This window comes from Chinchilla lanigera, unplaced genomic scaffold (assembly GCF_000276665.1).
Source record: "Chinchilla lanigera isolate Chin_1 unplaced genomic scaffold, ChiLan1.0 scaffold00026, whole genome shotgun sequence".
In the NCBI taxonomy this organism is placed as follows: Eukaryota; Metazoa; Chordata; class Mammalia; order Rodentia; family Chinchillidae; genus Chinchilla; species Chinchilla lanigera.
Window position 1 is genome coordinate 18,881,896 of NW_004955427.1, and position 21,466 is coordinate 18,903,361.

A 21,466-nucleotide genomic window follows, 5' to 3' on the forward strand; every position below is an offset into this window, starting at 1 on the left:
ACGGGGAGCTGGTACATGTATGTACATAACACCTCTTAATTCTTTTTTCTTTTCATCCCCAGCCCCTCCCTACCCTCCCCACTCTCCCCAACTCTTGGTCCTTTTCCCATTTGCAAAAGATCCATTGTCACCATTTTTTCCTCTCAACTCTCTTTTTTATTCCTTTTCCCTCCCTTCCCTTCTCCCTCCCTCCATTGCTTATTCACCCATCCATTTGAAAAAGATCTCCCTACTTCCTATTCAGGTAATACATACAATATATTATATACTATATAGAGAGAGAATTTCTTGTATGAGTTTCTTATATAAGAAAAAGCTTAAGCGACATTTAAGCTTTTGACTTATTTAAGTGACTTATTTCACTTAATAGTATGGTCTCACATTGCATCCATTTACCTAGGAGTGCCTCACGTCTGTCTTTGTTTATGGCAGAGCTGCGATTTCAACTCAGGTCCAAGTATCTCCAACCCACGTTTTCCCCATTAATGCAGATTAGGAGTCCTTGCATGTCTGCCTTTAAGAGGTAGACCTACTAAGTAACTACATATCTATCAAATTGCACATCTAACTCCTTAAACAACTTATAAAAATCACATTTCTAATTTTATATATGGATCTCAAACCGACTTATCCTTTTCATTTAGCTGTAACTCTTACTAAATTTTTGCTTTCATGGGTTCTCTGTGTTAGTAGCTGAAGCCTTTATTCTTTGGAGTCTGAGCATTATGGGAGAAACTGCTCCTGTATTTTTGAATATTATGTTTCTATTAATATATCCTGGCATCATGTAGCTTTTAATAATAGCACAGTTCTTTAGTACCGCTCATCTTGCTCTAAAAAAATTACAGACGTTTGCAAACCAAAACTTTCTACCAATCAATATGACACTGTGGGGAAAAGTAAACCCTGCACAATTTCACCAGAGAGATCTTCTTCTCTCTTATTAACAGTGGGAAGTCTTTTCCAGTAACAAATAACTTTGAAGAGACAAAGACCAGAGAGGAGGGGCAGAAGCCTGAAATGGTGTATTTTTAGTCATTTTGATTAAATTATGGAGATATGAAGTTGATAATTTATTGAAGATGAACAGAGCAGTCTATGTAAATGTTTGCAGATGAATAATTAATGTGGCTTTCTGACATCACTAGGCCTTTAATTAAAGCCACTGTAAAACAAAGCAAGAACCCAAGAGCACAATTATTATTGCAGCTAATTGTAACTTTCCTCTCCTAAGTAACATTTGAGAGTTTATGCTTAATTTGCATCTTTAAAGAAAAATAGACCATACCTAGGGTGACAGTTCCTTTTTTTCCAACTACTTCCCTGCAAACCAAAAAACTTTATATAGAAGTGAATTTTCTCCTACTAAAATATTACCCAGGAAGTTTGGGGGTTTATTTGTTATTTTTTAAAAGTACTTTAACATTCATGTTAGCAATATACTTGTGCTTCTCAACAACTCAGGAGGTAAAATGAACACGGTGTTGTAATACTGATTCACTTACTGTCTCATCCCAGCTGCTAGTTACGTTCTTCATCTCTTTCATGTCTTTTTCCTTATTATCTCTTTTACTTTTTTATCTTATCGTTTCAGTTTTCATCTGTTTCTTTTTTGCTCATCTTTACTCTCCCTTTTCTGTCTCTTTCACTTCTATTTCTTGTCTTTGTCTTTCCTACACATTAATTTGGGGCCCAAAAGCCATCTGTATATCTCTAACTCCAAGAAGTTTACTAGGTATTTTCCTAAGGCTTTGGTGGTCAGAAATTCGTTTCTTCTTTTCATCAGAGGTTGCTTTTAGGGATCTGACATCACCTGAGGTAAGAATGGGACCCTACTACCAGCAAACAAATATATCAGACTGCAGGCTCCTTCATTGTAGGGTCTATGGTTTGTTCAACTCTGTCTCTTGTAACTAACTCAGTGTCTGGCCCAATAATAGTCCCAAAATAAGGCTTAACTGGAACTGAATATATGAATAATTTACCATGAGAAACAGAACATCCAAGGGTATTTATTCATTTTAGCTAATCAACATGATCTCTTCTGAGAGAGAAATCAAATTAAGCAGAAGATAACGTAGATGCAATCAGGAAAATGATCCAAAGAGAGTTTAAGGGACATTTTCAGAAAACTGGGGCACCCTGGTGAATTACTTCATGAGATACAGCATATGGCAGAAATATACTAGCCAATTTAAGGAGATTCATAAAGTTTATTTAAAAAAAATTAATACAGTTCCCAGAAAGATGAGGCAGTGAAAGCATAGTTTTCCCATATTTCCAAATCCCCCACACCAAGGAAGAAAAGCAACGAGATCACAAAGACAGATACATGAACAACATCCACTTAAAAAAATGTATAACAAGGCAGCTCCCTGCCCACTTCCCTCCCAGGTGCTGCAGGAGATGTGCTCCATCTGCCGTCAAACTGCACAATTCTTGAATAAAAGCAGGTGGGCCTACAAGGCAAAAAAAAAAAAAAAAAGTATGACAAGATATTTCTATAAGTCACCAAATATAAATGGGTAAAGGTAACCACCGACCACCACAGACTTGTCTGACACTGGCATCTGTTTCGTAGGAAGAAAAACTCATGCATCTTCTGGCGGATTTGAGAACAAAACACCTTTTAGGGGGTCCCACCTTCCAGGAAGGAGATGCAGGCATAGAGTTAGGAGCACCAAGACAGGACAGGACGGTATGTGGAGCGCAATCAAGGCTGAGCCAAAGAGGAGACAGAACACGCAAGGAGGGGAGGCGAATAAAAGCAGAAAACCCCAAATGGAAAGTAGCTGTGTTTTCAACCAGCATAAAAGAAGGAGCTCTGAAAAATTGCAAGGCTTTGTACTGAGCAACATCATCACAACTTTCTTATTTTTAATTTCGAGACAGGGTCTCACCAAGTCACTAAGTTGCCCAGGTTGGGCTAGAACTTGTGATCATTTTACTCCAGCCTCCTGGAGTGCTGGGATTACAGGTGTGGGCCCACACACCCAGCTATAATGACTTGCTGAGGGAACCAGCAGGGCTATAGTGACTTAGGTTTTAAGGACCCTGCCTTTGGGGAGAACACCTGTTGGTGAGCACATTTGTCCTCAGGGATGTATGAAATGACTGATTCTCCATGACCCGGACTCTTAGAAGTATAGCTGTGACTTCAACTAAAACACATATATCACTATAACTTCATAGGAGAAAACACAGTTTTCATTCATGATAAAGCTCAGAAAATTCATGGGATCTTCCAATAGAGAAAGACAACTCACCCACACTCTCTGGCCGTGTCTGAGACCCCTGGTTCTCCTCTGAATCTCCCTGCAGATTACTAATGTCATCCTTATATTTGCTCTGGGTTGCAAAATCGTGCTACTTAGGCTCAACCTCCACTAAATGCTGTACATCTTTCTTCACGTCCAGCATCATGGTTAGGAAAGACTGTAGTACATTCACACGAGACTTTGCCAAACGCCATGGCATACCAGGAGAAACGGCAAAATAGACCTTGGTTGTCTCATACAAGTTATACCTTCTCTGTCTTACAGGCTCCATATTATCTTTTGAGACCTTAGTGTGGCAAAAGAGCTTCTGCCTTTTAATTCACTGAGTTTTTCTCCTTTTTGTTCATACCATATCCTCTTGTGGACCAGAAGTTTCCACATTTATCAAACATTTTGTTAAAAGGACATTTCTTCGTATGTTGGAGGCCAAGTCCTTCTCATGGTGCCATCTTGGTGACCCTTCTGAATCTCTGTCCCACAGTTAAGGTTGATTGCACTGAGCTCACTTGGATAGTTCAGCGCAGTCTCCCAAGTAGATGTAATTCCATCTCCAGCCTTAATTCCCCTCAGCTGTGCAACACGACATTCACAGGCTCTGGGGACAAGGATGTAGATATCCTTGGGGAGCTATTATTCTGTCTACCAAATTAAAAATTAAACAGTAGAGAGCTGTCACGAGTTAGCAACTGGGACTGGGGATATAGCTCAGCAGCACAGCAACTTGCTTAGAAAGCGCAAGTTCATGAGTTCGATTCCCATTCCTGGCACCAAAAAAAAAAAAAAAAAGAGCTAGCAACCATTAGGTTGGAATGCAGCTCCCCAGCTTTAGATGTTTCCTTCCTAGAAGGAACTCAGAAACTCTAATTGCTGGCCTCTGTCTGCTCAGAGGAGAGAAGAGTGACATCTGATTGGTAAATTTGGGGAGAATAAACTGGGCATGCTTGTCTCAGAGTCCCCTTCCTTCACTACTCCTCCACTGACTCTGCCCCTGCTGGGATCGAGCATTAAGTGGAGGTTTGGGGCGAGGCTTGCCTTGGGATTCCCTTCATGGGGGGCGAGGGAGAAAGCTTGCTAACGCTAGAACAAGCGTAACTAACCCCACTGGGCTAAAAGATCTAAAGGCAAAGTCTTCAATGTTGCCTCTTTCAGTAATAAAAATGACGCCTGGGCTTTGTTTCCCAATCCTTTTGTTTTGCTCCTCTAACTGTTCAGAATACACGTGGGAGGGAAGAGCATCTTTACTGAAACTCAACACAGACTTTAAAAAGGAGCACTTCACTCACATGATCCCCTCTATTTTTGCAGGATATCCCCTTGCTGCATAAGCGATTGTTGCTTGGGGTTTCTTTTTGAGAACAAAACTTACTGGGGGGACTGTATGATACTGAGAGGTAGCGTCCAGGTAGTGTGTTGGTGCTGCCCAAGTTCAAATGCCAGCTCCATCGCCTCTACGCTGGGCAGTGCACAAGGTACTTAACCTCACTGCGCCTTAGTTCCTGCCTATGAAGTGGGAGAACTAACCTCCTACAGATTCCTACCTCTGATCTCTGTGGTGAATATTAAGTAAGATAATAGAAGTGAAGCACTTAAAACAATGCCTAGCGCATTGTAAGCATCGAATCCATGGTGTATATTGCTATGTTTTGTCCCCGAGTTTATTTAGTGTAGCAATATGAAAAAAAAATTTCATGAGACAGGGTTCTCTGGAGCAGGAACTACGTCTTATTCAGCTCATATTCTCCAGAACAGCACAGTTCCTAGCCTAGCATAATGTGTGATGCACGTTTATCTTGTTAGTAAAGGGAACAAGAAATGAAGAGACAAAAGTAAGGGAGTCGTCCTGAAAAATAACACAACTCCTTGCACTAAACTTGAAAGTTATTACTAGCGTTTAATTTATATTTGACAAAAAAGCCAGAAAACGGTGCTTTTAAAATTAATCGCAAATGTATTTTGTCCAATTTTACTCGGGAAATTTTATTCCAAAAAGAATCCCAAATTATAGCGATGCCTGATTCAACCATGAATCTTTGCCACCCCCTAGTGGAAAAAAATATTAAATCACACAAAGGTGATGGTTCCAGTTAACTAATATATCTTCTTGAAAAAATCAAAATAAGTTCCCCGCTCAAATATTTTTCCAAGTATGCTATCTTATACGTTTTCAAAAAGTTTTTTAATTGCACTAATGTAACAATTTTTGGGTTAAAATCTAGTCTTTTTGGAAAATCAGGGACAATGTTTAACTTTTTAAAATTTGCCAGTTGTGCCCGGCATGGTGGCGCATGCCTGTAATCTCAGCACTCGGGAAGCTGAGGCAGGAGGATCGTTGCGAGTTCAAGACCAGCCTGGGCCACACAGTGATCTCAAGGCCAGCCTGAACTGCATAGAAAGACCCTGTCTCAAAAAAGACAAAAAATAAAATAAAATTTGCTCGTTGTAACATATTGCAAAATAAATACAAGACACAAAAAATGTTTTAAGTTTATTGGTACAATTTAGACATACACAATGATCTTATTTATCATAGGGAATTTGTTTCTGTATGTGATATATCTTGATTCCTCTTCTTTCCCTCAATCCCCTTCCCTTCCCCTTCTACCCCTCTTCTCCTCCTTTTTTACAAAGCTTTGTTTCCATTTTATCATTCTTTTATCACTTTTTTCTTTTCCCTTTCCTCTCTTCCTCGTTCCTGTTTCCTTTGAACAATTTCTTCCTATTTTGCAATATCTATTATATACTTTGGTCTTTATTTACATTTTTGGTTTCTCACACCAGAGAAACAAGGCAATATTCATGCGTGTGTTCCATTTATTTCACTTAAGCATATGGTCTGAAGGTACACCCATTTATCTAGAAATGTCTCAAGTTTATCCTTCCTTATGGCTGAGTAGTACTCCATCGTGTTAAAGAAAAAATCTTTTTTATCCATTCTTCAGCTGATGGGCATTTGGCTTGTTTCCAAGATTTAGCTATTAAAACTGCGTTCTTATAAATATGGGTACATATATATTGCTGTGGTATGATGCTTTTAATTCTCCTGGGAAGATATCTAGAAGGGAAACAGCTGGTTCAAATGAGACCTCTAACCCTAGTTTTTTGAGGACTCTCCACAGTGATTTCCACAGTGGTTGCACCAGTTTACACTCCCACCAACAGTGGAGTTCTTTTTCCCCCAAAGACTCACCAGCATTTGTTATTGGTTGATTTCTTGATGATAGCCATTCTTTCTGGAGTGAGACGGAATCTCAGCATTGTTTTAATTTTGCATTTCTCGAATGATTAGTGCTACTGGATATTTTTTTCATATATTTATTTGCCATTTATATTTCTTCTGAGAAGTGTCTATTCATTCCTGATGCCCATTTTTGGTTTGGAAGACATGAAAATTGAAGGAGAAAAAAGCTGCAGATAAGAACATCATTTAGAAGTCTGAAAAGTCCAAGAATACTCCCATTCCATGATTACTTGTTTGTAATTAACTCCTGTGGTTTCTAACTTCACATTTCAGCTCCAATGTAGGTCACTAAAGTTCCGCAAGTGGACACAGAGAACCCTCAGTTGAACCCCAAGGATGTCCAAAAATTAAGGTGAGGTTCTTGGAATATATTAAATGAAAAGACATGTGTAAGGAAGAAAGTACATGGACACATGCTACTAAATAAAATAGAAAGCAAACCATGAAAATATGACTCTGTGGTACAAACTCAGAGACATGCAGTGAGGGAAAGATTTGCAGTAGGAAAGCTAAGACAGGTGGTAAATGAATGAGCTCCTGAGGGGTGGACAAATCAACACAAATAAACAAAGGAAGAGTTACTTTGGAGAGAGAGGAAAGGGTGAAATAGTATGTATATAGGTAGAAAAGTACAGGTCAGATTTTGGAAAAGATGACTAATCAGGAATGGCTGTGGTAGCCTGTGTTCAGAAAAGAAATCAGAAGCAAAGGATACTTAGAAATTGACTGTCCCCAAGAAAGCTTGACTTTCAATGGCTTTGAAAAGTTATTAAAATTTTTTACAAGAGGCTGCAATGTTTTCAGCAAGAAATATTTTTGCTTTAATTCAGAGGATACATTGAGAAGAGAAAGCCTGAAGTTGGTTTGAAGGTCACTGATAGGGATTAGACGGAAGAAGCTGAACTATAGCTGTATCAGTGACGACAGAGAAGAAGACACAACACACGTATAAGGCATTTCAAAAGACCCACAATCACTTGTTAGTGGAGTGATTACTGTGTTGAATGAGAGAATGAAACAGTCTTTGAAGCTTTCAGTTTAGGGAGCTAGAAAGACGGGGAAGCCAATGAGACAGAAATCACAGAGATGGCAGCAATTTGACAACAATCCCCAGGTGTGGCCTATCTGCCATATGCAGCTAAAAGACAAAGTTATTCCAGGAGCCACTGTCTAGAAACACTAGCATTTAGCATCAATTAAATAAAGGAAGGAGAATAAGATCAAAACGTCACACTTCATTTACATTTATAACAAAAATCTGAAAGTCACATAGTACCTGTGTCTTATGATCTTCATCACTAAAACAATTTTTTAAATCTTGTTTTAAATTGATAATAAGTGTACAAATGTATAAGGTACATTGTGACATTTCCATACATAGGTATATAACGTAGTGATCAACTCAGGGTAATTAGCATATCCATCACCTCAAATATGTATCATTTCTTTGTAGTGGGACATTTAAAATCCTCTTTTCCAGCTAATTCTAAAAATGCAACACATTATTGTTTACTATAGTCACCCCACTGTGCAAAGCAACACCAGAACTTAGTCTGCTTATCTACAAGAGGTGATCAAACTATATGGGGAGTGTTTAAATGTTTAAAAATGTATTAAGTAGAAGACACTTCTCCCTTAATTCCCCTCTATACAGTCTCCCTCCTTTCTAACACACTTGTCCCCTCATCCTTGCCACTTTCTGAAGGAGTTCTGGAAGTTCTTTTCATGAATGTCTTTAGAAGGTATGATCAAAATTACAGCAAATGCTGCTGCCAAGTGCATCAGAAAGGCCGGCTCACAGAAACATTCCGGTGTGTTCTCACTAACCTTATTCACGAGATATGGCACTCTGTGACTTCTGTCTCTTCCTCAACGTCAAAATGACCATGAAAAGTAAATGTTTTGAAACAATTCAGGACAATGAGGCAGCCAAGACAGTAAAACTAAACATACTCATAAAAGAATACTTCCAGAACTGCTTCAATTCTTTTACTGTAATACATTTTTAAAGAATTTAAACATTTACCATATTTTTCAATCACACCACAAAGTCATAATTCTATATCTATTGACCAACTTCTTCTCTAACCTTCCCCCTATTCTGTTTATCTTCTGGTAACCATTATGGTACTCAGAATTTCTTTAAAATCAAAGCTTTTAGATTCTACCTGTGAATAAGATCATGCAGTATTAGCCTTTCTGCCCGTGAGTTATCTCATGTAACATGCTCCTGGTTCATCCATGTGGTAAATGACAAGATTTCACCCTTTTATGAATAAATAGTATGTACCTGTTATAGTTTATGTCTGCAAGTCTCCCAAGAGCCCCAGGTGTTCATGGGCCAGGTCAGAAGAGGATTGAGTCATGAGGGTGCTATAAGGTGACTTGCTATTGGGAAGTAGGGTCTCATTGGAAGAGCTGCAGCACTGGGGTTGTGACCAGGAAGGGTTCATCTCCCTTGCTGGTTTCTCACTTCTCTCTCTGTTTACCGGTTGCCATGACCTGAACAACTTCTCCTCCCGGCCCTTCTACCATGACTTTCTGCCTTGCAGCAGGCCAACCACGCAAAGACCGAGACTGCTAAAAATGTGAGTCAAAACAAACTTCTCTTCCTTTAAGTGTGGATGTTGGGTATTTATCCCAGTGATGAGGAAAGTCTCTAAGGCAATATCATATTTACTTTGTCCATTCACCCATCACTGGCCACTTAGGTTGATTCAAATTCTTGACTATTTTGAATAGTGCTACAATAAACACGGTTGTGCAGATGTCTCTACAACATACTGAGTTAGTCATCATATACATAAATGACTTAGAATTTTTAAAGAAAAAAGTTATTTTTAAAGTGATGCTTACCTACATAAATTAAAACTTAAAATTATGACATGTACAATAAAGTGTTTTTGTCCCACTCCTGAAACCCAGTGACACAGTTCTTCTCATGAGAGGAAATCAAGCTAACCAAAGAGTTACAGTCCTTCAAGAGATATTTTACACATATACAAGAATATAGGTCTATATGTCGGTTTTCTTTTCCACTCTGACGGCACTGTTCAGTGCCTTGGTCTATCATCTAAATAATACATCTTGGAGATCATTCCACATAAGTACTGCACTGTTTATGTAGAACTTTTTCTTTTATAAATTATGTTACAGTAAACATTTTTGGACACACCTTATTTGTCACATTTGTAAGTATATCTGAGCTCCAATGTCTTTAATCCTCTTTTCATTGGACAGTACCTATGGACTCCATTCTATCAACAATGATAAAATAAATTAGTATATTCCTACTGCATCTCCACCTTTTTCCTATTCCAAGATTAATTTTGACAAATTAAGATTTTTCTTAGTATTTATTTCTAAATTTTTAAATATATTTCCTATTACCTATATTTATTTCATTTAGAAGTTTTAAATAACTTTTACCCTACAGTCATAAAAGGTATTTACACAACCTCTCATTTTTCTCCTCCTTCCTCCCTTTTATTTGTTCTATTGCTTCTATATTTCATAGTTCATGAAATAGACTTCATCCTACCTGTAACTCCCATGTTATTTCCATCCTAATATTTAATCATACTAGTACCTTATTACCACTTCTTTTGCCATAATTTCTCCATTTATCTCTTTGTTGACATTTTCCACATGTTATAGAGACATGGAAATTACATTTCCTGAATATTTTATGCTTCAAAGATGTCTATTATCTTTAAACTAGAGGGGTAATTTGTTTGGGAATACATTTTCTGAGTATACACTTTCTTTTCTTGAGTATTGGCCTACTTGAAGGATCCAAAGGAGATTTTTACCAATGAGGTTCCAAGGTTAAAGAATGCATGTGTGCAAAACATCAGCAACAATAGCAGGCAGCATGGAGCAGAGCAGAGAGCTCCCTGTGTATCGTATGATTCTTATACAGGTTGTTATCTCATATTTACATTCTTACGTAGCACATGTGTGTTTATGTGTGCTAAGTCATGGTTACATAACTGTATCCCACTATGCACCTGCATTAGACAAGCAGGGTCACATCCTTGGGTAGCCATAGATGCCCCTGAGTTCTGAAGCAGTCTGAGTAGTTCCCCACATTGAGGAATTTTTAACATTTTTCCAGTTTTCTACTGTTGACTATTGCTATGAACAAGTCTGAGCCAGTCTGAGAACTTCTGGGAAGTTGGCAGAGTGGTGAGCAGCAGAAACAGCCTGTCTGAGATTTGGTGTCCGGACCCTGGAGTATAACAATGTGAGGAAAAAAAAGAAGGAGGGAAATGTGTTCCTAGGATGCAGCAAGGATCTGACATGAGAACTGAAGCCCGAGGGAAGAACACAGAGGAGGCTTTAACAAAGAGGGAGGTGTCAAGGAGCACTTTCTTTCTGAGCCCTCACTCACTGCGTGGGAGGACTGGCTCAAACATGCAGACACCAGTGACTACTGGTGACCCCAGAGGCCTCCACAGAGAAATGAACCAGTGTAACAGAGAGTGGACACAGCTAACTGGCAGTGGTTGGTGAGTTATTCAGGTTCAGAAGTGCCCTGGGAGAGAGCAATGGGCCGGAAGACATCTTGGAGAGGGGACAACTGAACTCAGAACTCAGACCAGCTGTGGGCTGGCTCCATCTAGCAGTATCAAGGTGAGGCTGAAGAGTTCAAGTCAGCAGGACGTCAAGGAATGGAGTTCAAACTGGCAGGGAGCTCAGTTCAAGACAGCAAGAAATAATATTGCAGGCTGAACAAATCAAGCTGTAGCCTCACAGCCAGAAACCAATCCGAACTTCAGTGGAACTAAAGATGTAGGCTGTGGTATTATCCACTACCCCACCATAAAGCTATGGCTGTTGTGCTAGGATTAATCAACACAGATCTGGACTCCGAATGCCTATTTAGTCTACCAGTGACAGCAAAGACACACTTTGAACTGGACACTTTTTTCTCATTTTCTTTTCTTTAGCTATTGCAAACTATGCTGCTATAAAATGGGTGTACATATATTGCTGTGGTACAATGCTTTTAATTTTTTTCAGGAAGATACCAAGAAGGAGAGTATCTTGGAACAGAGCCAAGGGTAGAATGGAACCTCTAGTTTCAGTTTTTTGAAGAATCTCTACACTGATTTCTTGCACCAGTCTACACTTCCAGCAACTGTGGAGAAGGGTTACATTTTCCCCAAAGGTCTGCCAGCATTTGCTACTGGTTGCTTTCCTCATAATAGCCATTAATTCTGGAATGAGATGGAATCTCAGTGTTATTTTAGTTTGCATACCTCAAATGATCAGGAATGTTGAACATTTTTTTCATATATTCATTTGCTGTTTCTACTTCTTCATCTGAAGTGTGTATTCATTTCAGAATCCTAATTTTGGATTGGGCCTTTAAAATGGGGGAGTCAGTTTTTTTTTTAGTTCTCTATATATTCTAGATATTAGTCTTTTGTATAAGGAACAGGTGGCAAACATTTTTTCTCACTCTGTGAATTGTCTCTTCACTCTGTTGGTGGTTTCTTTTGGGGTGAAAAATAAGATGAAATCTTTTAATAAGATGAAATCTCAGTTGTTTCTTTGTGATATATTTCCTGTGCTGTCAGGGTTTTGTTCATAAAATCTTTGTCTACACCAATATCTTCAAGGGTTTTACCTCTTCTATCTTCCAGCAGATTTAGTGTTTCTCTTTAAGTATTATTTTTGATCCATTTCAATTTTAGTTTAGTGCATGGTGAAAGATATGGGTCTAGTTTTAATTTTTGCCATGTGGAAAGCCATTTTCCCAGCACCACTTATTAAACAAGCTATCTTTCTTCCAGTGAAGGTGTTTGGCTTTTTGGTCAAAGATAAGATGGCTGAATATGTTTGGAGTTGTTTCTGCATCTTCTAATCTGTTCCACTGATTCTCAGGTCTGTTTTTCTGCCAGTACCACTCTGTTTTTATCACAGTAGCTTTGTCATGTAACTTCTAGTCAGGGATTCTGATGCTACCTGTCTTGTCTTTGTTGCCCAGAATTGCTTTTCTATTCTAGGTCTCTTCTGGTCCCAAATGGATTTTAGGATTTTTTTTCTCAAATTCCGTAAGATAATGCTATTGGTATTTTGACTGAAGTTGCATGAAAACTGTATAACAATTTTGGAAGTGAGGCTATTTCACTATATTGGTTCTCCTTACCCAAGAAAAGGGATATCTTTCCATTATCTGATATTCACTTCCATCTCCTTTTTCAGAGTACTGTAGTTTCCAATGTAAAGGTCTTCTACTTCTTTCATTAGGTTGATTCCTAAGTATCAGTTGTTGGATGCTTTTGTGAAAGGTTCTTTCTCTGATTTATCTCCCAGTGCGCTTGTTGTTTGTGTACAGGAATACTATTGATTTTTGAGTGTTGAATTTGTATCTAGCTATGCTACTGAATTTACTTATTAATTAATTATTAATAATTCTAGAAGTCTTTTGTGGCATTTTTGGGATCTTCTATGCAGAGTACCATGTCATCTGAAAACAATGACAATTTAACTTCTTCCTTTCCTATCCTTATTCCTTTTCTTTCTTTTGTGTAATTGCTCTGGCTGTTTCCAGAGCTATATTGAATAAGAGTGTCTTGTTCCTACTTTATAGTGAAAGCTTTTAGTGTTTTCCATTTAGTATGATGTTGTCTGTTGGTTTGTCACAGATGGCTTTTATAAGATTGAGATAAAGACCTTCTATTCCAATTTTTTATAGGGTTTTTATCATGAATGGGTGTTGGACTTTGTCAAATGCTTTTTCTGCATCTATTGAGATGATCATATGGTTTTGTCCTTGGCTCTGTTAATATGGTGTATTGTATTTATTGACTTATGAATGTTGAACCATCCTTGCATCCCTGGGATAAATCCTACTTGGTCATGGTGTATAATCTTCTTGATGATTTGATGCATTCTGTTACCAGTATCTTACTGAGGATTTTTGAGTCTATGTTTTACTGGGGAGATTGGCCTGTAGTTTCCTTTTATTGGTTGGTGCTTTCTCATATACATAGTTTGCAAATATTTTCCATTCTCTAGGTAGGCTCTTAACTCTTGATTTTTTCTTTTGCTTTTTAAATTTGATGTAATCATATCTGTTATTTTGATGTAATCATTGTTGCTTCCTCTGCTTTGGGGATCTTTTGTTTAAAAAAATCTTTACCATTCCAGCATCCTGAAGCATTTCTGCTACGTTTTCTTCTAGTAATTTCATAGTTCCAGGCCTTATATTTATATCTTTAGCCCACTTTGAGTTTTTTTTTGTAACTGTTAAGAGATAAGGCTTTTGTAGGTAAATGGATGCAACTAGAGACCATACTCATAAGTGAAATAAATCAGACCCACATGTGTAAACATATTGTCTTCTTGGTGTGGGAACCTGAAAGAATAAGTAAAACTCAAAACAATACAAAATGTACTACAGGTGATAGGAAAGGGAAAGAAACTGCTCAAAGGAAAGAACAACTGGGATGAGGGAAAGAAGAAAAAAGAAAGAAGAAAGGCAAGATATAAATGTATATATGAATAGCTGCAATAACTGTATTGCTGATGTCTGATGGTATATTGAAAGGAACAGTTAATGCTTCAATTTTTTATGTTCTGATCAATTTTGCGTGCTTATATGTAGTAATATGAGCAACTGATCTGAAGGTAACAATAGGCAATGGAATTACCATGGTGAATTCTTACCATCTTGTCTAGTGAAACTCTGTATTATCTCTAATGTTTTATCTAATAATTATTTTCTTATCCTCTTTAATTGTTTGAACAATCTTCCATTCTTACATCTGATAATCTGAACAACGTAGTTGAAGATAGCCATACATAATGTAACAACCACTGTTAATTCATATTATTTTGTCTTGAAACCCTGTATCACTTAAAATGTTCTTGCCTTGCTTTGTTTATATTTGTGATACTGGTATGCTGCTATTGTTCTTTTCTTGTTTTGTTTTGTTTGTTTCTCATTTACTACTCTATTTAAAATAAAATTTTAAAAAATAAAAATAAATTAAAAAAGAGATATGGGTCTGATTTCATTCTCTTACATGTAGGTCAATAATTGGATATTTTTCCAGTCCCAGTTATTGAAGATTATCTTTTCTCCAATATGTGTTCTTGGCACCTTTATCTAAAATCATTTGGTAATAGATCTGTAGATTAATACTAGGCTTTTTATTTTATTCCATCAGTTTATGTGTCTATTTCTATGCCAATACCATACTGTTTTGATTATTACTGGTTTATAGTATATTTTGAACTGCTGCTTTATTCTTTTTACTCAAGATTGCTATGACTACTTAGAGTTCCCTAATTCTGTGATGAATGTCACTGATAATTTGGTAGGGATTGTACTGAATCTGTAGTGCACTTTGGGTAATGTGGGCACTTCAACAATATTGATTTTCCAATCTATAAGCACAATACATTTTCATTTTGTATATGTGATCTTCAATTTCTTTTTTACTTTATTTTATTAGTACATACCTGTGGTACATAATGACTACTTTCATCATGGGGAATTGGTACACATACATTTCTTTCATCAATATTTTATAATTCTCATTATAAAGATCTTTTACCTCTTTGGTTGAATTGCTCTGGGTTGTTTTTTGTTTAATTGTTGGTTTGTTTTATAGCTATTGTAAGTAGAATTGCTTTCCTGGTTTCCACTTCAGATCATTGACTATTGGTATATAGAAATGTTGTTGATTTTTGTACATGGAATAAATATATTTTGAAATAGAAAATGATTTGATTCCCCAGATTAAGAAATGAAAACTTTCCTTAATAGTAAGAGATGGTAAGAGAGGGTCAGTATCACAAAAAGCCTTTCACTCTCCTGGGTCATTGGAGATAATAACTGCTGATAGTAAGAAAACCCTACCAATGTCATCACTCACCAGTTCTAAAAGAGTAATATCACCAAGGCAAAAATCCCAACAGAGATATCTCTTCTTCTTTTTCAGTATAGGTGAAGGACAGGGGAGAAGATTCTATGTTATAGTAATGTAGGAATTCTGTATTTTAATTTTTTTTAAAAAAAATTGCTTTTTGGAAAACCTCCTTGAATAAATGATTTGGAATCATAAGAAAGCATGCATTTTTTAAAAACATGAACATTTTAAAACATTCAAACATTTTGAAGATAGACCATCTTATAGGCCATAAAACAAGCATCAATAAATTGAAAAGGATTATGTCCAATAAAGCAGTCACTGACCATATGTGGCCATATGAATTGCAGTTGAGGTTTGTCTGAATTGACATATGCTATGAAGATAAATTACCCAACAGATTGTGAAGATTGAGTACAAATGTAAGAATGCAAAACATTTCATTAATAATTTTTAAAATACTAGCTATCTGTTGAAATATTGATATTTTGGGAATATTCATTTAAATAATATACAGCTTGATAATTTCAAGTCATACAAAGTATATTCTCTAACCACAGTGAAATAAAATTAGAAATCAACAACAGAAAAACTCACAAATATGTGAGAATTAAATAGTACAATGCTAAATAACCAATGGGTCAAAGAAGAAATCAGAAATTAAAATGAATTGAAATGTAATTATAATACACCAGAATTTACACAATGCAGGAAAGCAGTGCTTAGAATAAATTTATAACTAGAAAGGCCCATGTTTTAAAAAATGAAACAGCCCTAATCAGTAAACTAAATTTCCACCTTAAGAAACTGTAAAAGGAGGAACCAACTGTTCACACCAAGCAAAAAGAATGTAATAATAATAATAGTAACAACAACAACAACAAAGATCACAGATAAGCTAATATAAGAGAGTAGAAAAAGTGGCAGAAAAAAATTTAGCTGGTTTTTTTTTTTTTGAGAGATCAACAAAAATGACAAATTTCTAGCAAGATTAACCACATAACAAAAGAGAGAGAGTCAAGATGACTGATTAGGTACAGGAAGTAGTTTACAGCTGCTTCTGGAAAGCAATCACCCAGCAAGGACAAAAAGAAGAATCCCAGGAATCAAGGCAGAGGTGACAGGAAAGCGAAAAATCACAGAGAAACAAAAGGAAAATGTAAAGAGCAAAGCAGTTGCAGCACCAGAATTAGCTCCAGGGTAGGAGCAGGGAGCCAGATCTGCAAGTGCAAGCCTTTTAGTTTACTCTGTTTTATTATTGCTGCTTTCTTTTTTATTGTTAACAGTGGTATAGTTGTTGCTTTTCATTGTTTGTTAACCATATTTCAATATCTGGCTTGTCTTTGTGTTCTTGTCACTACACAGTTTGTTTTCTCCTCTCTGAATGATGCTGAGGAGTAAGATGTCAGAAATAGGCTGGACACTAAGAAGGCCCTCACATAAAAGTAAAAGACGTATCCTTCCCCAAGGATGCACAAATCTCAACACAGAAACACAAGAGGTGTTGAAAAAAAACAAAGCAATATGACTTCTTCAGTGGTCCACACTTGTCAGTAACTAAAATGGATGAAATGCCACACTAATTTTTAAAAGTCTTCTTGACTTTCAGGAGGATACAAATAATAGCTGAATGAATTCAGGAAAATCATTCAGGATATAAAAGAGCAAGTCAGCAAAAAGAAGAACAATGAAGACTTCTGAAGAAGAATGAAACAGAAAACTCGGAAATGAAAAAGCATCAATTTTGAAAGATAGTTTTTCAGAATGTATTCATCTGGTTTGAAAATTGTTTTCTTTGAGTGCTTAAAGTAATTTGCTCCAAGCTGTTCTGGCCTTTAAGGTTTGTGTTAAGAAGTCTGCTGTAATTCTAATGGGTTTACCTGTATAAGTGTTTCATTGTTTTTCTCCAAGCTTTAAAGATTCTGTCCTTGTGTCTGAACTTTGAAATTTTGACTATGACGTGTCGTGGAGAAGTTCTTTCCTACTCATGGTTGTATGAGGTTCTATACACTTAGCTTATTTTACAGTAAGTTATTTTCCCATATTTGGTACCCTCTCTGGTATTATTTCTGCAATAAGATTTTTATGCCATTTGTGTTGTCTCTAATTTTTCAGTAATTGTGATCAACCTTGGATTAGTCTTTTTTACATTACCAAGCAAGTTGTTGGACCAATTTTCCATCTTCTCTTGGCATTTTTTAAGGTATCATCACTATATATATACAGTCACCTGCCTTAGCTCTCTTTCTTCTTGCTATGTCACACTGTCCTCACACTGGTCACTTCTGCTGCCCATACTTTCAAAAGAAATTTTTATCTCCTGGATTTCTCTTTGGTACTATTTCATAAATTCCAGTCCTTCACTAAACTGGTCATTTATGCTTTGTATTGTTTTGTTTAGCTCAGTTAGCTTTTTATTAGTGTCTTCTGTAAGTTACCTAATCATTTGAAGTTCATACACTAGTTATGTCATCTTTGAGCTCATCAAGCACCTATTGATTTTTTTTTGCCCCCACTTTTATCATTTCATATAACCCAGCTGTATGGTTTTTGATTTCCGTCCCATCAATATCCTATGAATCCTCTGTGGTAGAGTTTGGAGTTTGGGGAGAATTTTGTTTTCTTGGTTCTATTGGTTTGTGTCTGGGTGTACTGAGCATTGCAGATCAATTATGATGGAAAGACTTTGGTGCAACATCTTAATGGCTGTTTTCCAGTAATGCACTCTGGGCTTGGCTAAATATGTGCCTTTGGTGCTGTCCCAAAATTTGATCAGTTCTGTTAATATGAAGAGAGGAGGGTTCAGTGTTACTGACCCAGCACTCAGTTCTCTGAAAATTAGTACAATATTGTTCATTACACAAAAACAAACCAGATATTAGTGTACAGTAAAAACCAATTAGTAACAACAACTATATCACCCTGGTTATAGCAACAAAATTACTAACAATAATAGTCAAAGACAAACTGGGTATTTACATATTATTAGAAATAATAAAAGCTGGGGGTTGGGGATTTAGCTCAGCAGCACAGTGCCTGCTTGGCAAGCACAAGGTCGTGAGTTCGATTCCCGGTACCAGAAGAAAAGCAAAAAAAAAAAAAAAAAAAGAAAGAAAGAAAGAAATAATAAAAGCTACCACTGTATGAAACTTAACAACAGAAAAGAGATCTGTAGTTAAAAATACAGACACAAAAACAAATCAAATACTGACATACAGTAAATACCTAATAATGCACCAGTTATACCCAATTAACAATAGAAAAAACTCAACTGTAATATAATAGAGTCAACTGACATTTAAATATCAGTAAAGCTTCATAGTAAAGCAGTACTAGTAAAAGGGAAGACGTTGAAGGGAAAATGCAAGAAGTAAAGGCTGAAAAAGAAAAGGAAGATGAGGAGAGAAAAGTGAGATAAAGGATCCTATTAGTTAGTAAAACAGAATTAATGGAATTAGGTAAAAGTAACAGAAAAGGACAAACAAGAAAAAAGATTAAAAGAAAGGAATAAAAAGAAAAAACCCATACCCCCTAAAATAATGAAGAAAAATGAGTCCAAAAATACTCTCTTTAGTTACTTTTCTGTCATTGCTGGGACAAAATATCTGACACACAAAGCTAAAGGAGGAAAGATTAATTTAGCTCACTGTTTGTAGAGGTTTCAGTCCATACTGGGCTGGCTCCAAGGCAGGGTGGGACATGGCAGAGGAGCAACTGTTCATGGCAGTGAAAGACAGCAAAACTAAAAAGGAGGGAAAGAAGAGACAAGCCTCCTTCTGTCCCTTATACTGTGTCCAGTCTACTGGGACTAGAGCAATGGCAATCCAATCAGTGGACTGATCCAGAAATCACCCACCCTTACTCCCAGCACCCTTAATCCTAGCATTACACCATGGACCAGTCATACACTCTAGATTCAGCCAACTCTGAAAAAGCCCCGTGATTGCATGAGGCTTTGGGGGGACATCTAGACACAAATCATAACACTCTACATCTTTTAATGGCTTCTTTCCAGTTTCTGCAGTATTGAAAGCTACCAGATATGAGAGAGATTTAGTAAATCACTACTAAGACCTACTTTATTTCCACACTCACGTTTTTGATGTAGGAATGCTGAATCCTGCCCCACATTTCCTGCTGGGTGTGATCAATAGTGTCTACCTTAAGGCTGTATTCACTCTAGTCACTACCAGTTTCTGTGCCCCTCTGTGATCCCCAAGTCACAGCATCCTCTGCATAGCTTTATGACCTGTGGGTTTGTGACATAACCCCCTGCTCCTTAGGTGTCTTTGTCCGTACACCCCAGGCTGTGGCAATTGTCCAAGTGACGGTATATCCATGATCATGTAGGCAGATGAGAAGAGCAAACAAACCACTGAGTTCTGTGTTAGATATAGGACTTAGAACCAGCCCCTCCGAAAGCCACACATGACCATACTGCCTTCTCAACTCAGAGGGCAAGATCCCTGTGTCCTTCCCAGCCTGAGTTTAAACTTCTCAGGATGTCTGTGTGTAGCCCATGGCTTCTCCATGACTGTCTCTTGTAACCACTTCTCACCCAGTCACTGTGGTAGGGTGACCCCTCACAAATTTATATTCATAAATACTTTCTGTGTACCTAATATGTTTAGGTACTGCTACTTAAATGATTTCATTTCAGTCTACCTGTATTTCCCTTTTATTGTCCTAAGTATGGTGCCAAGGACACCCATTCTCCTGTCCACAGTTTGATCACTACTATTTCCATTCAGGCTTCAAGTCTCATCTCTAATTGTTGAATGCAACTAAACTATTATTGCAGTATCTGACATCACCCGTCAATTCTGAACCTTAGTGATTTAGGCTCCAGAGAATCAAAGCTAAATGTCATCAGTCACCACTGTGTACTGCCCTACTCCTGAAAGCAAGGGCCTGCTGGCCCTGAAGTGAAGTATTAAAGTTTATTTCCGGGGCTGTATCTCAAAACCTGGACTCTACTGTCTACATCATCAATTATAAATTCTCCACTTGTTCAATATTACTTCTGCCGTCTTTTCTCACCTTCCTTCCTCCTTTTCTCTCTGTAACTCTCACTGAGCCTCTCCCTAACTCTCCTTTCTGCTCTTAGAACACTAAATGGTGTTATTTATGTATTCATTTTTACTGGATCTTTGCTCCATCCCCTGCTAATCCAGCCATAGATCATGTCTAATTCAGCAAGAATACACCTTGGGGCTGGGGTTTCCAAAAGCCTGGATGCTCTTCCTAGATAAAATGAGAAATAGTTGGTCACCTGTTCCTGAGGCAGAGAAGAAGATGCTCCTGCAGGAATGACCTGGGGTAAGGGGCATAAAACTCTGCAGTCTGTACCCGTTTATTGAGAGGAGAGATTAGTATGGTTAGGAAGTGTAAACTCTTCCTGATACCACTGAAAAAGAATTGATGTGGTCTGTAAAGATGATACTGAAAAATGGTTTTTAAAAATGAAAAGAACATAATTTGGATTATTCACAGATGACATGACACTCTACATAGAAGACCCCAAAAACTCCACTGAAAGACATCTAGATTTAATAAGCAAGTTCAGTAGTGTAGCTGGATACAAAGTCAACACTCAAAAATCCATAGCATTCCTGTTTAAAAAAAAAAAAAAAAAAAAAAAAAAACCTCACTGTGAGAGAAATTAGGCAAAGCACACCCTTCAGAATAGTATCCAAAAAAATGGAATACTTAGGAATCAATTTATCAAAGGAAGTAAAAAATCTGTACAGTGAAAATTACAGTACTCTGAAAAAAAGAGATCAAAGAAGATTTCTGAAAATGGAAAGGAATTCCTTGCTTACAGATAGGAAGAGCCAACATTGTGAAAATGGCCACACTCCCAAAACTGTTACACAGATTTAATGCAATCTAAATCAAAATACCATTAGCATACCTCACCGATTTGGAGAAAACACTTCTAAAATTCATCTGGAACCAGAAGAGACCTAGAATAGCAAAAGGAATCCTGGGCAACAAAGGCAAGGCAGAAGGCATCACAATCCCTGACTTAAAATTATACTACAAAGTTACTCTGATAAAAT

General features: G+C 37.1%; 1 long non-coding RNA gene across 1 annotated transcript in view; it reads right to left on the bottom strand.

The window, feature by feature from the left end:
* Positions 1 to 19,603, bottom strand: part of LOC102013631 — a 46,547-nt gene extending 26,944 nt beyond the window's left edge. Inside the window, exon 1 of the long non-coding RNA XR_261279.1 lies at positions 19,500 to 19,603. This is a non-coding gene — a long non-coding RNA (uncharacterized LOC102013631). The remainder of the gene's footprint in view (positions 1 to 19,499) is intronic.
* Between the last annotated feature and the right edge of the window lie 1,863 nt (positions 19,604 to 21,466).